Source organism: Abrus precatorius, unplaced genomic scaffold (genome assembly GCF_003935025.1).
Source record: "Abrus precatorius isolate BTA unplaced genomic scaffold, Abrus_2018 Scaffold7, whole genome shotgun sequence".
Lineage (NCBI taxonomy): Eukaryota > Viridiplantae > Streptophyta > Magnoliopsida > Fabales > Fabaceae > Abrus > Abrus precatorius.
In genome coordinates, this window is record NW_020874417.1 from 24,289,556 (window position 1) to 24,311,556 (window position 22,001).

General features: G+C 31.1%; 1 non-coding gene across 1 annotated transcript; it reads left to right on the forward strand.

Moving 5' to 3' along the window:
* The first annotated feature begins 7,187 nt into the window (after positions 1-7,187).
* Positions 7,188-7,290, forward strand: LOC113873950. Its single transcript, XR_003506015.1, has one exon. It is a non-coding gene; the product is annotated as a small nucleolar RNA R71 (small nucleolar RNA).
* Positions 7,291-22,001: the final 14,711 nt, after the last annotated feature.

Here is a 22,001-nt window from a genome sequence, read left to right on the forward strand (position 1 = left end):
TTATACATTTTGGCTTATTGGCCTGGTTCAACTTCCAAGTTGTACCTGGCCTGCCAATTTTCTCCAAAATATGCACATAATCAATATTAGGGCTCTTCCTAAATGAGCTGAAGTCCAGCTGTGCAGGGTGTCTTTCAGCATTGATGTCCAGCACCCTGTTGATATTGGCAGGTGAGAAATCTATCCTCATACCCTTTACCATTGTGCTGAACCTAGGGAACTGGTCTCCCTTGAACCTTATAGCATTGGCATAAAATTCCTAGGTTATTTCCCTCTATGCCAGGCCAGCTGCAAAACAGAAAAATTCCCATCCCATTTTTTGGATCTTCTCCTTGTATTCTGGGTAATTGTCCCTAACAATTTTAAATGCTCTGTCAGGGACAATCTTCCTCCTCAAAATATTAGCCTTGAAGAAGTTTTCGTGAGCAATACTTCTGAATTTTGGATCACACAATTCAATTGGAGATGAAGCTGAGGCACCATCTGTTCTGGCCTTCTTTGATTTAGAAGTGTTTCTGGTGGATCCAACTTAGATGTTCCTGTTGGATCTCCTCTTTGGAGTGTTGCTGGATGATCCAATCTAAGTCTTCTTGGAAGAGCCAATTGGTGTGTTCAAAGAGGTTTTGGCCATGTCAGTTGCTACAATGAATAATCAATTGGACATTTTAATATTTTGGCAATGCTCAGAGGTAAAAGTACAACTTGCAGCTATAATTTGAACAAGTTATCATGCAATTTATTGTCAGGTATTTTAATATGCAGATGCAAAGCATAGATGCACAATATTGAGTAACCATAGTTAAAGATATTTCAAAATGATATCCCTAATATATTCAGAGTGCATACTTTCAGAGAGTATCAGGTACACTTAGAAGAAGGTTTACAGGTCTTAACAAATTTTCAAACATACTACTGCACTCACTCAATTTCAACAGAGAAACATTTTGTCAGAATAATGCAAGATTGATTCCAGAACATCAAGTAATTTCAAATAGTCATATTCAAAATTTTTCTATCAAACAATTCACACACTTCTATTTAGGTTAACTCAGATTCTGCAAAAATGTGGTACATATAGTGTGCAGTGCAGGTTCAATTACCCATCAAAAATAGCATACATGACAGAGAATCTTATTCAGTATATTATTCTCTCTATTGTTGACCCAAATAACTTCAGAACACTGCCCCATTACCCCAAATTTGGTTATATCCCTATCTAGCAATTTCAGCATGTGTTTTCTATTAGAAAATTTCAGAGTAACACAGTGATCTAAAGAATCTTTCATCAATTAATTTCACACATTCTCATTCAACAATTTTTATTTTGCACTTTTCCACTGAAGTCTTTTTAGGTCACTCCACTTCTGCAGAAATTTAACCAGAGAAATAGCACAATGCAGATTCGAATTTTCTAAATAAAAAATCATACATGACAGTGACAACTTATTTTAGAGTGTTATCCTCTCTATTACTGAATCAAATAACCTCAGAAAAATGTCTCATTACCCCCTTTGACATTTTCCCCAAAACATTAACACAGAAAACCCTACTCCACCGTTTCAGAGAAATGAGGGTAGCATACCTAGCAAGAGGATACAGAAATATGAGAGAAATGTGTTTGCTGCTGTTGGTCGACGCACACAAGTAGTGAAGTCGCAGAGAATGCTCAGAGAAAAGGAGAATTTTTAAGTGCAAAGGTGTGTGTGTGTGTTTACTTTAGGGAGTATTTATAGCTACGCTTGACACGTGACCACTTTTAAAATCAAAAGTGAACGTTGCATCATTAAATGGTCCCAGCGTTATCACTATTTTTAATCAGAGTGAGCGTCTAGAGAGTTGAGTTTTTTGGGTGAGGGGCATGTTATCACTATTGTTGGGCAAAATGATAACGCACAGTTACGTGACAACTTTTTTGAATAAAAGGAGTAACGCACAAAGATTAAAGTCTACGTACCTGTGCGTTACTTTTGCCCGTAAAAGGAAGTGTTCCTGAGAGTTAGTTTTCTCATCTGTCTCTGCGTAATCACTCTCATCAGTGAGAGTGATTGTTATAGAGGAGTGTATTACCTTGATGCCTCTGCGTGATCACTTTTATCAGTAAAAGTGATTACTCCAGAGGGCAACCTCAAAATTTCACTCTATGCGTAGCTCCTTTCCTTCAACATAGTAACTCCTTTAATTAATCAATTACCTTTCAAACTTCAATTAACTCAATTGTCACATTCTAAACCTTCAAATACACACTCTAAGCATTGAATCTTAATTCAAGTTCCCAAATGCACCTCAGAAAACAGACTTAACAAAATTAATTTGCAAAAGTTGTAAACATGAAAATGCAGAATGCTAAAACACTACCAAAAAGCTTAAAATGGGTTAGAAATACGAGTTGCCTCTCACAAAGCGCTCTTTTAATGTCACTAGCTTCATGTTAAATGTTCCTCACTCAAGAGGAACCAATTTCATGCACACTTGGGCTTTCTCCACTTGACCACCAAGGTAGATTTTTAGTCTCTGCCCATTCACCTTGAATTATCTCCCATCCTTTGGATCTGCTACTAGTATAGCACCATATGGTGATACCTCTTTCACCACAAAAGGTCCAGACCACTTAGATTTTAATTCCTTGGAAACAATCTTAACCTTGAATTGAAAAGTAACATAGATTACCCAGGTTTGATATCCTTTTTCAGAATAAATCTGTCATGCAGCTTTTTGGTCCTTTCCTTGTATATTTTGGCATTTTCATAATAAGCATTGAGTCTAAATTCATCCAATTCATGTAGTAACAGTCTTTTGTCTCCTGCACTAACTTGGTCAAAATTCAACCATTTTACAGCCCAAAAGGCTTTATGTTCTAGCTCCATTGGTAAGTGGCAAGCGTTTCCATACACTAGCTGATAAGGAGACATGCCAATTGGTGTCTTAAAGGCTATCCCATATGCCCGCAAAGCATCATCCACTTTCTTGGACCAATCCTTTCTTGAACTACTTACCACCTTCTCTAAAATCTGTTTTATTTCACTGTTGGAAACCTCTACTTGGCCACTTGTTTGAGGGTGGTAGGGTGTAGCTATTCTATGCTTTACTCCATACTTCTCTATGACTGATTCTAGATATTTGTTGCAGAAATGGCTTCTTCCATCACTTATCAGAATTCTGGGCACTCCAAATCTTGAGAAAATGTTCTCTTTTATGAATAAAATAATAGTCCTTGCATCATTGGATCTGGTAGGAATGGCTTCCACCCATTTGGACACATAGTCAACTGCTACTAACATATATTCATTCGAAAATGAGCTAGGGAAAGGACCCATGAAGTCTATTCCCACACGTTAAATAGCTCTACCTCAAGTATGTTTTGCAGTGGCATCTCATGTTTCCTAAAAATATTTCCCATTCTCTGGCATCTGCCACATCTCTCCACATAGTTCTTGGCATCCTTAAACAATATTGGCCAGAAAAGACCAGTTGTAGGACTTTGGCTGCTGTTCTTGAGCTTCCATGATGTCCTCTATATTTTGAACTATGACAGTGCCACAAGAAATCTTCCTGTTCTTCCTCTAGGATGCACCTTGTAAACAGCCCATCTATTTCAATTTTGAACAGCAATGGATCTTCCCACACATAGTATTTGTTGTCATGGAAGAATTTTTTTCTCTACTGCCAACTCATCCAATTTGGAACATGATGTGTAGCCTTAAAGTTGGCCATATCAGCAAACCATGGCTGTGATTCAATCTTGAATAAGCTTTCATCTGGAAACTCTTCTTTTATTTGCTCCACTTTAAATGGTATGGCCTCAAGTGGTAATCTTGACAAGTGGTCAGCAACTCCATTCTCCTTCCCTTTCTTGTCCTTTATCTCTAATTCAAATTCTTGGAGAAGTAAGATCCATCTTAATAATCTGGGTTTGGCATCCTACTTGGACAAAAGATACTTAAGAGCAGCATGGTCAGTGTAAACTATAACCTTGGACCCTATTAAGTAAGACCGAAACTTATCAAATGCAAAGACTATAGCTAAGAGTTCTTTTTCAGTAGTAGTATAATTGATTTGTGCAGTGTTAAGAACTCTACTAGCATAATGAATGACATGCAGTTTCTTGTCTTTTCTTTGGCCTAAGACTGCTCATATAGCTATATCACTAGCATCACACATCAGCTCAAAAGGTAATTCCCAATCTGGTTTAACAAGTACAGGTGCAGAAATTAATTTCTCTTTCAAAGTATTAAAAGTTACTAAGCACTTATCATCAAAAACAAATTCTGTATCCTTACCCAGCAACTCACTTAATAGCTTTGCAATTTGAGAAAAGTCTTTAATGAACATGCGATAGAATCTAGCATGTCCCAAAAAGCTTCTTATTCCTCTAACATTTACAGGTGAAGGCAGCTTCTCAATTACTTCTACTTTTGCAGGATGCACTTCCATTCCCCTTGCTGAAATCTTATGTCCTAAGACTAGCCCTTCTTGTACCATAAAATGGAACTTTTCCCAATTGAGCACAAGGTTTGAGTCTTGACAACGCTGCAAAACAAGAGATAGATTAGCTTGACACTGATCAAAAGAATTACCAAATACAGAAAAGTCATCCATAAAAGCCTCTATAATTCTTTCAATCATATCAGAAAAAATGGACAGCATACACCTTTGGAATGTAGCTGGAGCATTGCACAGCCCAAATGGCATCCTTCTATATGCAAAAACTCCAAAAGGAAAAGTGAATGTTGTCTTTTCTTGGTCTCTTGGGTCAACTGCAATCTGGTTGTAACCAAAATATCCATCTAGGAAACAATAGTAGTTAAACCTAGCCAATCTCTCCAGCATTTGGTCAGCAAATGGAAGAGGAAAATGATCTTTTCTTCATGCATCATTCAACTTCCTATAATCTATGCACATTCGGTATCTGGTTACTGTCCTAGTAGGTATTAGTTAATTTTTTTTCATTTGGAACAACAGTTATACCTCCTTTCTTAGGCACCACATGAACCGAACTGACCCATGAACTATCCGAAATAGGATAAATAACTCCTGCATCTAGTAGTTTTATTACCTCGTGCCTCACTACCTCCTTCATAGTTGGATTCAGTCTTCTTTGAGGTTGGACAACAGGCTTGCAAATCTCCTCAAATAAAATTCTATGCATGCAAAAAGAGGGATCTATACCTTTCAGATCTGAAATCTGTCATCCTAGTGTAGATTTGTGCTCTCTTAACACTCTCAAGAGATTTTCTTCTTAGTCTTTCCTCAGATTACTGTTTATTATTATAGGCTTGTTATGGCCCTCTTCAACAAACACATACCTCAAATGAGAGGGTAATTGTTTGAGCTCCACCTTTGGCTCATTTTTCTTATCTTTTTCTTGATGTAATTCTTCCTTGAGTTGGTTTATTTCCTTGTTCATACAGGGAAGGGAATCTAATTGCAGAATGCAACCTTTCACTTCCTCATCTTGCTCTTCATGAATACTATATTTTGCTGCAGTTAATGTGCTTTCCAAGACTGCATTTTCATCATTTTTCTCTAAGGAATGTGGTATCATAGCATATATTACATCAATCCTTATGCAGCTCATATCATCACTTGGATGTTTGATGACCTCAAATACATTAAAAATGACTTTCTCCTCTTGTACTCTTAACATCAATTCACCTTTTTGCACATCTATCAAAGCTCTCCCTGTTGCTAAAAATGGCCTCCCTAAAATAAGAGGGATATCTGCAACTACTTCCATATCAAGGATAACAAAATCTGCAGGGAATATGTACTTGTCTACCTTGACTAATAGGTCTTCTACCATTCCATAGGGATATGTATATGATCTGTCAGCCAATTGTAATGTAATCCCAGTTGGCTTCACCTCCTCAGTGCAATTTCCAATGGAGCAGGGTATGCTGAATAACCCTGGATCCTTCTCTATAAAATAGCAATGCACTCTTCAGTGAGTGGTACCAATTTTTTCACATCCAGCTTCCTCTTTTCAGACAAGAGCTCTTCAATAAATTTTGCATAAGAAGGCATTTGTTCTAATGCCTCTGCAAAGGAAATATTAATTTGGAGCTTCTTGAACACATCTATGAATCTTTCAAACTGCCTTTCTTGTCTAGGATCCTGTACTCTCTTTGGAAATGGTAGCCTCTTGAATGGCTCTTCATTAATAGGTTTGCAGGCCTGCTCAAATCTCTACTTCCTACCCTTTTTTTTCTTGCTTGTTACTGCAGTTTTCTTCTTCTTCTCCCCTCTTCAACATGGTGTATTTCCCACTTTCAAAATCTTCTTGTTTTAGCTCACTCTCCTCAGTCGAATTGGTGACTTCATTTTTCTTTCTTGGGCTAGAAACCACTGCTCCACTTGTAGTGGTTATGGCTTGGCATTGCTCCTTTGGATTCACTATTGTGCTACTAGGGAACCTTCCTTCATCTTTATTGGCAAGTTGCTCAGTCAACTGCCCTATTTGTGTTTCTAACTTCTTTATAGAACTTTCTTGATTTTTGAAATTTGTTTCTGTAACCTTCATAAACTGCAAGAGTGTTTCTTCTATTCCGTTCACTTTCTCACTCAAGGGTCTTGAATTTGAGTACCCTTGATTTTTTTGGAATTGTGCAGAAGAATTTCCTTCAAAATATTGTTGCTGAACTTGAGGAGCTACACCTGGGAAGGGTGCAGAACCTGCGTTCCCCCTTGCATTAGAATTATGTGGATTCCACTTTGAAAACCGTTGTCCTTTATTGTTATTGAGCTAGAAACCAGGTGGATATGGCTATTGTGGCCTTTGATAATTGCCCATATAGTTGACTTGATCAGTTTATTCTCCAACTGTGAGATCACAAGCTCCATTCACATGGTTGCCCCCATAGAAATCACAACTCATATGTGAATTTTGAATACCACCAGTCTGCATGTTACTTATTTGTTGAGTCAAAACAGCAAGCTATTTAGAAAATTGTTAGTTTTGCATTTGGTTTTGAGCAAATAAGGCTTCTATAGATTTTACATCATAGCCTCCTCTCCTTGAAGCTTGTCTTTCATTCACATTTTGATACATTGAAGATGCCATCATTTCTATAATTTGTTGGGCTTCTTCCAATGTTTTTGAACTCAATGAACCTCCAGCTGCTGCATCTATCATGGTTTTAGTTGCTGCAGTCATTCCATTATAGAATGTTTCTAGATGCATCCATTCAGGTATGCAGTGAGGACATTTCCTTAATAACTCCTTGTATCTTTCCCATGCCTCATACAATGGCTCTCCATCTTACTGAACAAATGATGTGATTTTCCCTCTGGTTTTTGCAGGAGAAGGGAGAAAATACTTGATTAGGAACTTGTTCACCAAATTAGCCCATGTTGATATGCTACCTTGTTGCTGAGCTTGAAGCCAGCACTTGGCTTTATCCCTCAATGAAAATGGGAATAATCTGAGTCTAATTGCATCATCACTCACCCCATTAATTCTAATTGTGTCACAAAGTTGCAAGAAATTAGAGATGTGCAAATTTGGATCATCTGAATGGTTTCCTGCAAATTGGTCCTGCTGTACCAAATTCAAGAGTGTAGGTTTTATCTCAAAATGGTTGGCCTGGATTGTAGGTTTCAGAATAGAAGAGTTGAACCCTTGTAAATTAGGAACTGCATAGTCCCCTAATATTCTCAGTCTATGTGGCTCTACCATCTTTATTTGTCTTGGGATTTGACTGGGTTGAGGTGGAGATGTAGAACTTTTGTGTTCCTCTCTTTGAATCTGTTTAATTCTTACTTCACTTCTCAACCTCCTCAGAGTTTGGTCAATGTCTGGATCAAATACCAATGTGGCTTTATTTTTGTTTTTCCCTCGCATATACAAACCAAAGATTAACAAAGTTAAACTAAAATTCAATAGTAAGATATACAGTAACAAAGCTTATGCAGAAAAATATCAGCAAAATCATATCAAAATCCAGTCTAGCAACTGCAGAATTGCAGAATCATGCAAAATTATCTACTAGTATCCTACACTTATCTATTAAAATAAAAACAGAGTAACTTAAATGTAAAACTAACTACAGAGAAAATTTAAGAAAACAAGTACTCAACCTAGCAATTTTTCTATTACTAATGATACTGAAACTCAAATTTCCCAGCAACGGCACCAAAAACTGGTTGTACAATCTCTAACACTAGCAAGTACACTAGGAATTGCAGCAAGTAATGAGTAATTTTTAAGATCAAAATATTGTCTCCACAGGGAATTAGGAAATCAATTATCACTTCATAGAACAATAACCATTTGAGCCATACGAAATTAGAAGATTTGTAACATTTAAAAGTTAAGAACAGGAACAATTAAAAGGTAAGAAACTTGCAGTAAAAACAGAGTATGAAAGTTGTGATGAAATGAGATAGGAATGAAGAATAGTTAGGAATTTACTTCACAAGAATGTCAATATTGATTCAATTAAACTTCTGTACATTCAAGCAATTGATTAATTGACAATCAGTTTCACATATAACTAGTCAAAGGTTAACCCCTTAACTCATTGACCCTAACAATCCATTAAACCCCCCAATCCCTTAGGTGAAGTTCAATTTCACGTTGTATTAAGACTTAGAATCGTAGAATTGCAGAATTAAGTGTATTTATCCCTAAAAAAATTCCTAATTCTGGTAGTTAATTCAGATCTGAGAATTAATTCCAATTTCCATTGGGAAAAGTTCCTCTCTTAATAATCAGTTGAATTTCTATTCAAATCACATAGAAAACAGAATTAACAACTCAATTAATCTAAGAACTCAAAGTTCAGAAACAAAAATTGAATCAATACATCAATTCAAGTTCCATAAACTCCTAACTACGCAGGATTATACAAATATTGTCACAGAGAAAGAGAAAGAAGGAGAAGAAGAGAAAAAACTCAGAGAAGCCATCTCCACAAGCTCCAATCCAATCCCTCTTCTTGGGGCTTTCAAAGTTCAACCGTAATCCTTTCTCTCACTCCCTCTCAACGAGAATCTAACTGAAAAAGCAGAAAATGAACAAAAGACCCCGAGTTCTGGGCTTAAACAAGTATTTATAGAAATCCCAATTTTGTGCGTTATCACTCTTGCTGATAAGAGTGGTCACGCAGAGGCTCATGTGGTTTCTGGAAACTGGAACTATCACTTTCGCTGCTAAGAGTTGCAACGCAAGAGGTCGAGTGGTTGTGCGTGATCACTTTGGAGAGCAAGAGTAACCATGCACAACTTGCCTTGATACACTCCTCTCTGGAACATCCACTTTTACTGGTAAAGTGGTGACACAGAGCTTGCTGAAATTTTGCCTTCTCTGGAACAGTCACTTTCGCTGGTAAGAGTGACCACGCAGAGCTCGTGATGTCTGAGATTTCTGAGAGGCTCTCTGGAACACTCACTTTCACTGGTAAAAGTGTTAACGCCCAGTGTGTATTCCTCTTTGATGTCTGGAGTGATCACTTTCACTGACAATAGTGATCACGCCCAGCATGCATTCTATAATTCTTGTGCTTTGAGTCCAAAATTGCTACTCTTCTTCTTCCTTTCCATTGATTTTCCATTTCCATGAACCTTGCTCAGATTATTCCTACAAAACAAGATTAAATTCTTAATTTCTAAACAAAAATCTCACCAATGCTAAAATAACTACAAATTGAAATAAAACTTTCAACCATTCTATTTTTTTGAGTTTCTCTGCTTTTTCTAACATATTTTTCTTATCAAATGGGTTAGAATTACACTAAAATATTAGTAAAAATATGGATTCATCAACCAACTGACCATTTTATTCCACTAACTAAAGGCTCTAATCCGGTCAATGTCAAGCCATATATGTATCCCTATTTTCAGAAGCAAGAGATGGAAAGATTGATTAAAGAGATGTTGGAAGATGGCATCATCTAGCGTAGTAACAACCCTTTTTTCATCATCAGTGTTGTTGGTTAAAAAAAAGGATGGAACCTGAAGGTTTGTGTAGATTACAAGGCCTTAAATGTGGTTACTAACAAAGATAGATTCTCAAATCCTTTTATAGATGAGCTTTTTGATAAATTGTACAAAATACAATAGTTCTCTAAGTTAGATCTTCGTTCACTCTGAAGCATAGGATTGCTCAAGGAATGCTACTTTAAATGACAATTTATATTGAATCTAACTTTTTTAAAAAAAGGATCTTTCTGGAGGAATTTCATGCGACTCCAACAACACGACATGCTGGTATCCATGAGACATATGGTCTCCTTAGTGACAATTTTTTCTTTAGAAAAGGATGAAGCAGGATGTTACTGAATATGTTAAGGCTTGTACCACTTATTGGCAAGTCAAGAGTCTTACACAACTTCCATTTGGTCTACTCCAACCTTTACCAGTACTGATTGAAGTTTAGGAAGATATATCTCTTGATTTATTTACAAGGCTCCTTTTTTTCCAAAACTTCACTACAATTCTGGTAGTGGTGGATTGATTCTCAAAGGCTACACATTTTGGTATGCTACCCACCTCTTTTACATCAATTAAAGTTGTTGATTAATTTGCTTAAATGGTTAGCAAACTCCATGGCATGCCAAGGAGCATGGTTTCTGACTGTGATCCTATTTTTATGAGCAAATTCTGGTAAAAGCTTTTTAAGTTGAGTGGCAAAAGCTTAAAATATCTACTACATACCACTTGCAGAGCGATGGTCAAACAGAAACAATTAACCAACCCTTACAGCAGTATCTTCGAGCCTTTGTCCAAAGTCAACTAAAGTTGTGGGGAAGGTACTTACATTAGGTTGAATGACACTATAACACAACCAAGTATTCCTCCACGGTGTCTTCCCCCTTCTAGATAGTTTATAGGAAGAATCTGCCATCCATACCTTAGTACTTAGCAGGAAATACCAAAATAGAAGTTGTAAATGCCAAATTAAGCACCAAAGTGGTTCTTTTGAACAAGCTAAAATCAAATCTACTAAAAGCCTAAGAAGATATGAAGTTCTATGCCAACAGGAAACAGATTCCTTACCCCTTCAATGTGGGAGACATGGTCTTTGTCAAATTGCGACCTTACTAACAAATTTCAGTGGGTGGAGCAAGGGTACAGAAGCTAGCTCAAAGGTACTATGGCCCTTTCAAAATTATCAAGAATATCAGAGAAGTTTCCTTTGAGTTGAAACTTCCATTAGTATCACAAATACACCTGATTTTTCATGTTTTCAATCTCAAACCTTGTCACAGTAGCTCCATCAATAAAACTTTATCTTTGATTCATTCTGTAGAAGAAAATCGAACAACTATATAGTCATTAATTTTTTAGATTGGCACAACCAACAGCAACTAGATCATGTTGAACTATTGGTGCAATGGGATAGGTTATATCCCAAGGATACAATTTGGGAATGACTTTCTGATTTGTTTGTTGAATTTCTAAATTTGAACCTTGAGGGCAAGGTTTTTGGGAAGGCCAAAGGGATGTTAGGGCCCAAAATGAAATATATAGCAATGAAGTTGAAAATGAAATTCACGTGAAGGAAGAGACTGCTAAATTGAAGGACTCTAGCAGTGAAGATAGCCCAATTCCACAAACTAGGCTCAGTTGCAACAAGATTAGGCCTAAATGGTTGAAAGACTACATGATTAATTATGATTGATTAAGTAGTGAGTAAACTGGTGTATAGGAGATGCTGATAAAAATGGTTCTAATGGAGTAAATTGGAACTGTAGAAATAGTATCTTTCAATTTCTTTATAAGAAGTACTCAACCATATTGTGAGACATCTTTTCATTAAGCAAGCTAAGAAAGTTTTAGAGAGAGAGGCTTTGAGATATTCTTTGTAAGCTTTTCTTTCAAAGTTTTAATAAAATTCAATCTTTTCTGTATTTAATTTTTTCTCTTCTTCCTCTTAAGCTGGTTCTATTCAGACTATCGTCATCCAGTTTTCTTCTCTTCTCCCTCCACTGGTTCTACCACTATTCCAGTTTCTTATATTTTAAATTTTTTCATTCTACATTTCTGCATTTGATTCAGTAGTCTTGCTACTGGCTACTTTACTTTCAGCTTTTATTATTTCTTGATCCAGTGCATGTTCTCTGGTATCAAAGACTTTAGTGCTTCCACCCCTAGAAGGGGTTGTTGTTGCCTTCATATGCATCTTACTTATCCTATAAATATTAATGAGTAAGATAATCAGGAAGAGAGTTTGAAGTGCCTTTGAGATACTCGATTTCAAAATAAAAAAACACTTAAAATTACTTGCCATCTAATAAAAATTTGTTTAGAGATAAGATTTTTAACATCTTTTTGTAAAATTTCTTTAGTAGATTAACAATCAACTTTGATAAGAAATTTTTTATTTAATAAATCTGATTGAAATTTTTAAACACATAAAATAATTGCTAAAACTTCTTTTTTAACAATTGAATAATTCTGTTGTATAGAATTTCAATGTTTAGAAGTATATGCAAGGATATTTTCATGGGAATCGACTCTCTATTTGAGAATACCACCATAGGCTGTATCTAAAGCATCTATTTTAATAATTTTAAAAGCTTGAGGGATAGGGAGATAAAAACATTTTATCTTTCTAACATTGGTTTTAATAGCTTTAGATAATTTGTAATTAATCTTAAGCTTAGATCTACTTGCAGTGCTAAGTTTTTCATATGTTTTTTCAAAATATTTAGTAGGAATTAATCCTTATAAAATACAATTTGAATCAATACCAGTATCAAAAAGTATCAAAGTATCATGATCAAAATCATTAATAATGATATGATATTAATATAAAATTTTTGGATTTTGACCTTATTAATCAAACCCATAAAGAATTCCTCTTCAGGATTCCTAGAATCATCTTTTTCAAAAAAAAAATGACTTTATTGGATTTGGTACCATTCAATAAAAGGAGAAAAAATAACTTTATCGACTTTCTTTATTTTATTTCCTATTTCTTTGGAGGAAAACCTCCTTCAAATAGAGGTAAATTTACATCAAGTATGTAGATGACATATATTTAATATATTTGAATAAATAATTTGATAAACATTTAGGCTTTATTTAAAAAAAAGAATAAAAAATTAAAAATTTACATAATAATTATAGTAAGAGGAGTGAAGTTTATATACTCTTCAAAATCTTTTTAATATTATATTTTTACATTTTCTCAATTTAAAAGTTTTGTATTAATTTTTTTTCTTTCTTATTCTTGTTGAAACTCTTTTCTTTCTTATTCTTATTATAAACCTCTGTATGTATTTAAGGTTAGAGTCAGAATAAGGACAGACCTATTAATATTTTGTTTGGCTTTAAAAAAAGTAGTTAATTGAACTAAAAAGGGATGCCATCCTTGAACCTTCTTGTTGTGTGAGTGTTGGTTGTCCATGTCATGAGGTTTTAAAGAACAACAAAATTATGAATTTACGTGGAGGAGATTTGTTGGACTACATGATTGGAGAATCATTTAAGAAGCTGGGATTTTTCACGAATGCATGCACACGCTTGTTGTAATATATGAAATTAATGTGCATTGGACAAAGAGGTTTTCCCACGTAAAATCTTTGCATCTTCGAGCCTATTATTATTTGAGTATTTGAATGGTATATAAAAAAACATGACTAGTGGACGACGGATACTTATTGTGTTATAGATGGGACACTCACGTTGATAGCAACAAATTGAAGGACAAATCCTAGCAATATAATTATTTTGAACATATTCAATAATACCTTTATATGGTTAAGTAATTTGACATTAATAATACCAGTTTTTTATATATTTTTTATGAATATTATTAAATTAAAATATTTTAAATAAAAAATAAAGATATATGGCATGTTTGTTTTTAATTTTATAAGTTTTATCAATTTAAATATGAAAAATATTTTTATCATTAAAAATAAATATTTCATTATATTAAATAGAACTAAATTAAAAAAATTAAAATTCATATTACGATTAAAATAAATAAATATTAAATACAGGATAAGTTACGGAGCATCTAATAAGGAAGAGAATAATTCTAAAAATTTTGTTTATTTAAATAGTTCATAAAAATATTATGGTTTAAAAATCAAAATTTAATGCATAGATGTATATTATCATACAGTTACATCCAGGTATTTTAAATTTTTTATCGATACAAAAATATTTTAACTTATTTATATTTTTTAAATTATTAATATTACAATAATTAAAAATATTTGAGATATTACACCCGTTAAGCATTTGAAATGATATTTAATCCCCAATTAAAAATTATATATATAATCTTGATGTCAAAAGCAACAAAAAAAATTAAAAAAATAAAAATAAAATATTTTTTAAATAAAATTATTTTCCTTTTATTTTTATTTTTTATCTAAAATTTTTTAAAATAATTAAACTTTTTAATATAATTATTTATTAATTATAAAAAAATATATCAAAATTTTAAAATGATACTAGCATTTTACAAACAAAGTTAATATTTATATTGATATTGTTTAACTTTGGATAATACATTTGTTGCCAAGGATGATTAGATGGCCAAAATCGATGACCTCCCATATATGTTAGTTTTAGTCTATTTGATAGTCTTAAGGAATATGTATCTAAGTGACAATATAGATAAGCAAATTTTCCTTTCGCACTCCATCTCGAGAAGTTTTTATATACATGAAAATTATTAATAGTCCACAAAATAGGTGCATGTAATTTGAAATGTTTCTTTTGTTGATGCATCATATGTTTCTATACCTTTCTCCCATAATTTTTTTAATTCATCAATTAATGGCTACAAAAACACATCAATAGTATTTATTGGGGCTTTAGGGCTTGCAATAAGCAATGACATTATAAAATAATGATCTTTCATACACATTCAAGTATGTAGGTTATAAGGAATTAAAACAATTGGTCATATGCTATATGCGGTGTTTATATTCTCATATGGATTAAAATTGTCGCTTACTAGTTCAAGTCTAACATTGTGTAGACATACTACAAAAGAAGGATGCTGACAGTCAAAACTCTTCCAAGCTAAGAAATTAGCTGGATGTCTCATTTTTTCATTTTCAACTGGTCTTTCTTTATGTCACCTCTTTTTTGTAGCAATATTTGAAGACATATATAATTGTTATAACCTTGGTGCTAAAGGAAAATAGCATAGGACCTTTTGCAGAAAATTTTTATTTGAATCTTTATATCAAGGATCACCACAAGTTGGACAAGACATAGATTTTGAATAATCACCCCGATAAAGTATGCAATCACGAGGAGAAACATTTATTTTTATGCAATCAAATTATAGTTCACGAATAATTTTTTGAGCCTTAGAATAAGATTCAGGAACTTTATTACCTTATGGAAATGTTTTTCTCAATAAAGAAAGTAAAACATCAATCGATTTTACACTCATACCAAACATACACTTGATATTTAATAGTTGAAATGATAACTTAGAGAAGTTCTAGTAACTAGGATATAATTCTTCTTCAGCATCTACTAATAGTTTATAAAACTTATCAACTTTTTCATTAATTTCACTGGTATTTGGGTTGGTCATATAACTTGTTTACTTACTTTCTATGATATTTTTAATATTAATATAATTTTTTAAATCATTTACCATATCAATTCTTTTGTTATAATTTTTCTCATCATTATCGTCATTATTTTCATTAGATTCACTAGTCACTTCTATATAATACTTCCAAAGAAAATAGTTTCTTTTTATCCCAACTGTGGTCAAGTGCTCATATATGATTTATTAAAACCAACAAAGATTATTATTGTATTTTTTACACATATAAAGAAGTAATTTTCCTTCCTCAAAATCACTAAATGTGAATTCAAAAAATTTACAAACTATATTATCATATAAAACATTTTTTCTATCCCTAATTTGTATTCAACTTTTATCTAATCTCGTATCTATGAAAAACAAAATATTAAACAAAAAAAAGTAATAAATGAGTAGAATATATCAAATTATATTTAAAAAAATCAATAACATATATGTTATTATCAATTTTCAAGATAGTAAAAAAAAACTCAATTTTGTAACATGAAAGTATGAATTCTAATTGACTATTATTATTGAAATATAATTAAATGTAAATAATATTTAAATATAAATTAAGTTAAAAAATTTAAAATAATATTATTTAATATAAAAAACTTTTTAATTAGATAAAAGAATAAGAATATTCACTAACAAAATATGAAAATACAAATTATATAATATTAACTAACAAAGTGAAAACATTAACTAACATAATATTAATATAAGAATTATATAATATTAATAAATAGAATAATAATATTGACTAACAGAATTTTTTTAATTAATTATAACATTAATTTTCAACTGAGTATTTTTACCACCGTTGATTTGGTAGTTTGTCTTCCAGCTATCTAATTTATAAATGATAACTTATGATCAATAAATTTATTAAATTTTATAATTTATAAATAACTAATTAAGTTAGAGTTGTTTAGTAATATTTATTATAAAACTAATTTAAATATATACTAAATAGCTAAAAATTATTAAAACTATTTTATGTAAATATAAATTAATGTGAAAGGTTGAAAATAATATATATATATATATATATAAAAGTGAGTTAAAATATTTTTTATGTGTTAACTTTTAAAAAATTAAAATAATAATTTTATATTTAAAATAAATTACCAAATGTCTTATAAAATAAGACATGTCTGCGAGTTTTTATTTTAATTTTCAACAAAAATAAAGTTTTCTAAGGAACTTGCACCATCCAAAGCACAATCTTTTTAATTTTTAAAATTAACATTTTACTTGCATCTATCTTATGTTAATAATTATATAATATAAATGTTTTTGTTAACCTAGCTTTAAGGGTTGAGTTTAAGTATCCACAAATAAAAAAAATTATGAAAAAAATACACAGTTATTTTATTGAAGTTATAAAAATATAATAAATATTTCTTTTTCTAATAAAATTTTACTATTATTAGTTGCTTATCCTCAGTCTTAATGGTTGAAGTGAACAAAACTCATAATATAATATTATTTTTACATATACAAAAATTAAAAGAAAGTTAATATTCATGATCTCACGGAGACCTTGTTAATTGTTAAATTGGGATATTTCTCATTTTGTTTGAAAATAAAAAAAGAGCATGTTTGTTTCTCATTTTTAGTTTTTAAAAAGAGAAAACTCTTTTAAAAATGGGAAACAAACATACCTTTATTCTCAGGAGTTATTTTTTACCAGCAAAAGCTATCGTGTCTAAGGAAAAGTTGACACATTGAACATTCATAATCATGAAAATGTACAAAAATTCTATAACACGTTGTGCACCAACTGTCTAATAAAAATTAATAAATTACACTTCTCGCCATGTAAAAATTAACTTATATATAAAAGTTGGTTGATAGTAAAAAAAAAAAATCATAAATAAATGCATTTCCTGCTACTTTTTTTTTAATCTTTCTCCCTCTTTTTATTTAGTTTTTATTTAAAAGAGATTGTATCATTATTATCTCACACAAACTCAATATGTCAGTTGAAAAGATTGTAAAATATTGCAGAGAATAAAGTACAATTGGAAAGCTTTGGAATTGATTCAAATGGCCATCTCCTTGAAGAACCTAGTTGGAAATGTTAAGAACAAAAAAAAGATAATTAAAAGATTAAGAGTTTTGTTAATTTTAGTCCTAAGAGTTGAGGATAAACAGCTAATAATAGTAAAATTTTATTAGAAAGACAAGTATTTATTATATTTTTATAATTTCAATACAATAACAGTATACTTTTTCATAAAATTTTTCTATTTGTAGATGTTTAAACTCAACTCTAAAGGCTGAGGTTAACAAAACCCAAAGATTAAATATGAAGATAAAGAGTACAAACTTGAAAATGATGAAGAATTTTGATTTGTTTCTTCAATCATGATGACCGTAACAAATCTGATGATTTTGCTACCAAACATACTCTTGGGTCACGAAAAGGGAAAATGAATAGTAAATATTTTAAATAAAATATCATATTTAATTTTTATGGTTAATTTTTTTTTATTGATAGATGATGAAATTATTGAAATTAAATTCTAAAAAAGTCTATCGATCAACCTACACTTCCTTTCAAAAAATAAGTAAAAAATATTTACTCTAACAATACTTTTAATGGCACAGATAATAACAAATCAAAGTAAATAGAGGTAATATACAACACTCTTTTGAAAGGTTAAAATAATATTGTTAAAATTACACTATTATTTTATTTTATTTATTTTAGGTAAGCATATAATTAAGAAAGGATGAGATTATACCACTAATATAAAACTTCGAAAAGAACAAGCAAAGAGAACAACAAAGGAAAAAATTCTTGATATTTAATTTTCTCCATTGTATTACAAGCTTTGTGGAAAGCATGCAATTTTTTTTTTAAGTCTGAAGCAATTGTTTGTAAATGTTAATAAGCACCATTTCAAGTTAATAGTTAGAAAGAAACATCAGAGTATAACATAGATGCAATGTGAAAACACTTGAAAATTAATAACTTTATTAGTTTTTGTATTTTATTAATTTTGTTGTAACAACTAGTTTTGATATTGGGTAATTACCTTACTTATTTTATGCATTTTTTTAACCTAATAAAATATTTGAAAATTTCTCTTTTAATGAATTTGTATGATTTTAGGATAATTTTAAGTTTGTGTAATGAAGTTGAAGAATATGCAATGAAACAAGTGCATTTTTAATATAAGAATAGGTACTACATCATCGTTTGATATTTCTTTCCAACTATTAACTTGAAGTAGTGCTCGTTGACATATACAAATAAGTGCTTCACACTTAAAAAAATTTGCATGCTTTCCACAAAGTTTGTAGTATGATGGAGGAAATTGGATTTCAAGATTTTTTCCCTTTGTCACTCTTTTTGCCTTTTTCTTTTGGAGTTTTGCATTAATGGTATATCTACAACCTTTTCTAATATTTTGCTTACTTGAAATAAATAAAATAAAATAATAGCCTAATTTCAAGAGTAATATTTTAAGTTTTTCTAGAAAAAAAATGATAAATATACCTATATTTGTTTAAGCTTGTTCAACATTGATCACCTATGAGCTATTAGGTACAACATTAAATTGAGCCTTGTTCACTTATTTTTCAAGAAGCATATATTGATCATTAAGACTTTTTTAAAATTTAATACCAGTGATTTCACTATCTGCCAATACAACAATTAATCATAAAAATAAAATAGAAAATATAAACTAAATTATTAAATGACTATGAAGAACATTGTTAGTCTTATTCAAAATCAAGAAAATAAAAGATTTTTCACAAATATACTAATTTAACAGTAAAAGAATGTAGATTAAATTCTTCATCATCCTTAGGTCTATACTCTTTATCCTCTTTATCTTCACTCTTTTGATCTTCATATTTTTTATTTTTGACATTCTTCAAGAATAAAATCATTTAAGATCGTCCTAAATCTTCTATTTTTGTTTTATTCTTTATAATTCTTTGTAGTCTCTCTTTTTCATATTCTAATATGATTTTAAGTGAAGTGATAGCAACAATAGTAAAACCAGTTGTGTTAGTAAAAATAAAGACAAAAAAATCAATAAAGAGAGAAAATTAAAAAAACAAGCTGAAGAGGTTATGATTGTATAGTTAGATAATATATATAATAAATCTTAATCAAAGATTACATGTTTTTTATAATAAAATAATAATATATATTGCGTAGTCCGTTATTGAATACCTCATATTTTTAAATTAATTTTAAAATAAAAAATATATTTATTTATGATAAAATAACAATATATTTTTAGTATAGTTTGTCACTTGATACTACTTATTTTTAAATTAATTTTAAAATAAAAATTATTAATATAAAAGTTTGTTATTTTAGATGATATTATTTTAAAATTATAATATTTAATTCATATTTAAATAATCAATTAACGTTGCTATTCATTTCTCTATATTAAATAGTTAAGTTTATTTTTTTAGTTATCTTGAAGTTTTTCTAAATCAATAAAAGCATTTATTAGATGTAATTATTTATTTAACGCCTTATATTTCTTTCCTCAATATATGATAAATTTTCATAAAAATTAATATGGTAAAGTAAATTTTCCTTCAAAAACTTTCTAACAAAAAAAAAATTAAAATGGTATAAGATTCATAGAGTAAAATTTCATCAATTCATAAGTACTTTAAAAAAATAAAGATTCTAAAGTTTTCATCAGCAACAAAAAGAAATAGTAGTTTTACAACTGTTTCAAAAGAATGCTATAGAACTGAAATTATCCATTACATAACTCAAAATAACTAAATCCTATAGCAGTTCTCATCCATCCATGCATTGTGAGCCTGGTACTATTCGTCTTGGTTTCTTGAAAAATGTTGTGTAAGGGTGAGTCTCTACCCTACCACTCATACATTACACACATTCATCACAAAATACATCTTATCACAGTTAGAGAAAATATCATGGCATTACATATCATAGTGTCATATAAAGTATGTTCTCATCTCAACACATATTATATTTCACAGATTCACAATTTCTTTTACTTTTATTTGCGCTTACCGCATCATGTGGCCACAGTTATCCGATGCCTCTATCCCGAAGTCTTACACATCCATGTAAATAGTCACTGGATGGCCCAATGCAATACGGATACAATGTATGCAGTAGACGGCCCCTTAGTAAAGGTAATGGTCATGAGTCAAGTCGAGAAATGAGTGTGTGGCCATGTGATGCATTCGAACACAATATTTTGTACACAATCCCGAATGTCACTCATCACCCTGCATTTCTCCACGATATACCATATCGTCTCCATCTTCCACTCCTTAGTGTATCTCTATAAGTATTTACATCATATTCTTTTTTCCATCTCATACTTTTTCAAGTATATTCACATGTTCACATATGTCATTTCTCATGTTCACACATATTTTTCATTATATTTCCACATACTTTTCACCAAATCATGGCATATTCACAATTCACATCATTTTTACATGAAACACAATATATCCAAACATGAAACATCCATCTCTTTGTATATTTCATATCACAAAATTATAAAATCATATCAATCATCCTCAATATACCTTATCATGTCCTATTTGAACATAATATCACATTTTCATCATGTATTCATTATAAACAGCCAATTATTCTCACTTTTCACCGATTATTTCTCATAAAAGAAGGAGTATTCCACATATAATCACATACATGACAAAATCTATGAGAATACAAGTAATAAACATAACAAAATGATAAAGTAGAGCCCCTCTTACCTCAAAACAGAGCTTTTACAAAGATTTAACCGAAGATTTGAACTCTAGAACAGAGTTTTTCCTAAGAACATCATGAACATCTATAAGAAGAAGAAGAAGAAGAAGAAGAAGAGAAACGAATGGTAAATCTAACTTTAAACTTAGAGAAACTTACTTGAAATCCTTTAGAACAGACGTAGAATCACAGATCTGAAGAAAAATCTAAGTTTAAGAGGTTTAGTATGGGAGAAAATGGTGAGATATAGCCTTAGAACCTTTGAGAACCTTGGATAGGAGTGAAGAAATAAAAATTTCATCTGAAACCTTCTTTTTATAGAAAATTTTTGAAAGTTACTGTTCACCGCCGGAATTTACTATTCATCGCGGAAACACTGTTCATTGCCTTACTGTTCACGCCGGAAACACTGTTTGCAGTCAATGTTCACGCCGGAAATACTGTCCACACGTACTGTACACGGATTATACGCGTACTATACGTGGATGTGACGTCAGCCATGACGTCATGATGATGTCACTGATAACATCATCGTCACTGTACATACACGGTTTACTGTTCATAGGCAGTTTTATTGTTCATCGACACTGTTCATAGGCGGTTTTACTGTTCATTTTTATTTTTTTTTAAATATAAATTCTATCCAAATCTATCAATTATACTTTAACAAACCTCATTTTATTTAAATCAAAATGCAGGATGTCACAATTTATTCTTTAATTTAATAAGTTTAATTTTAACAAA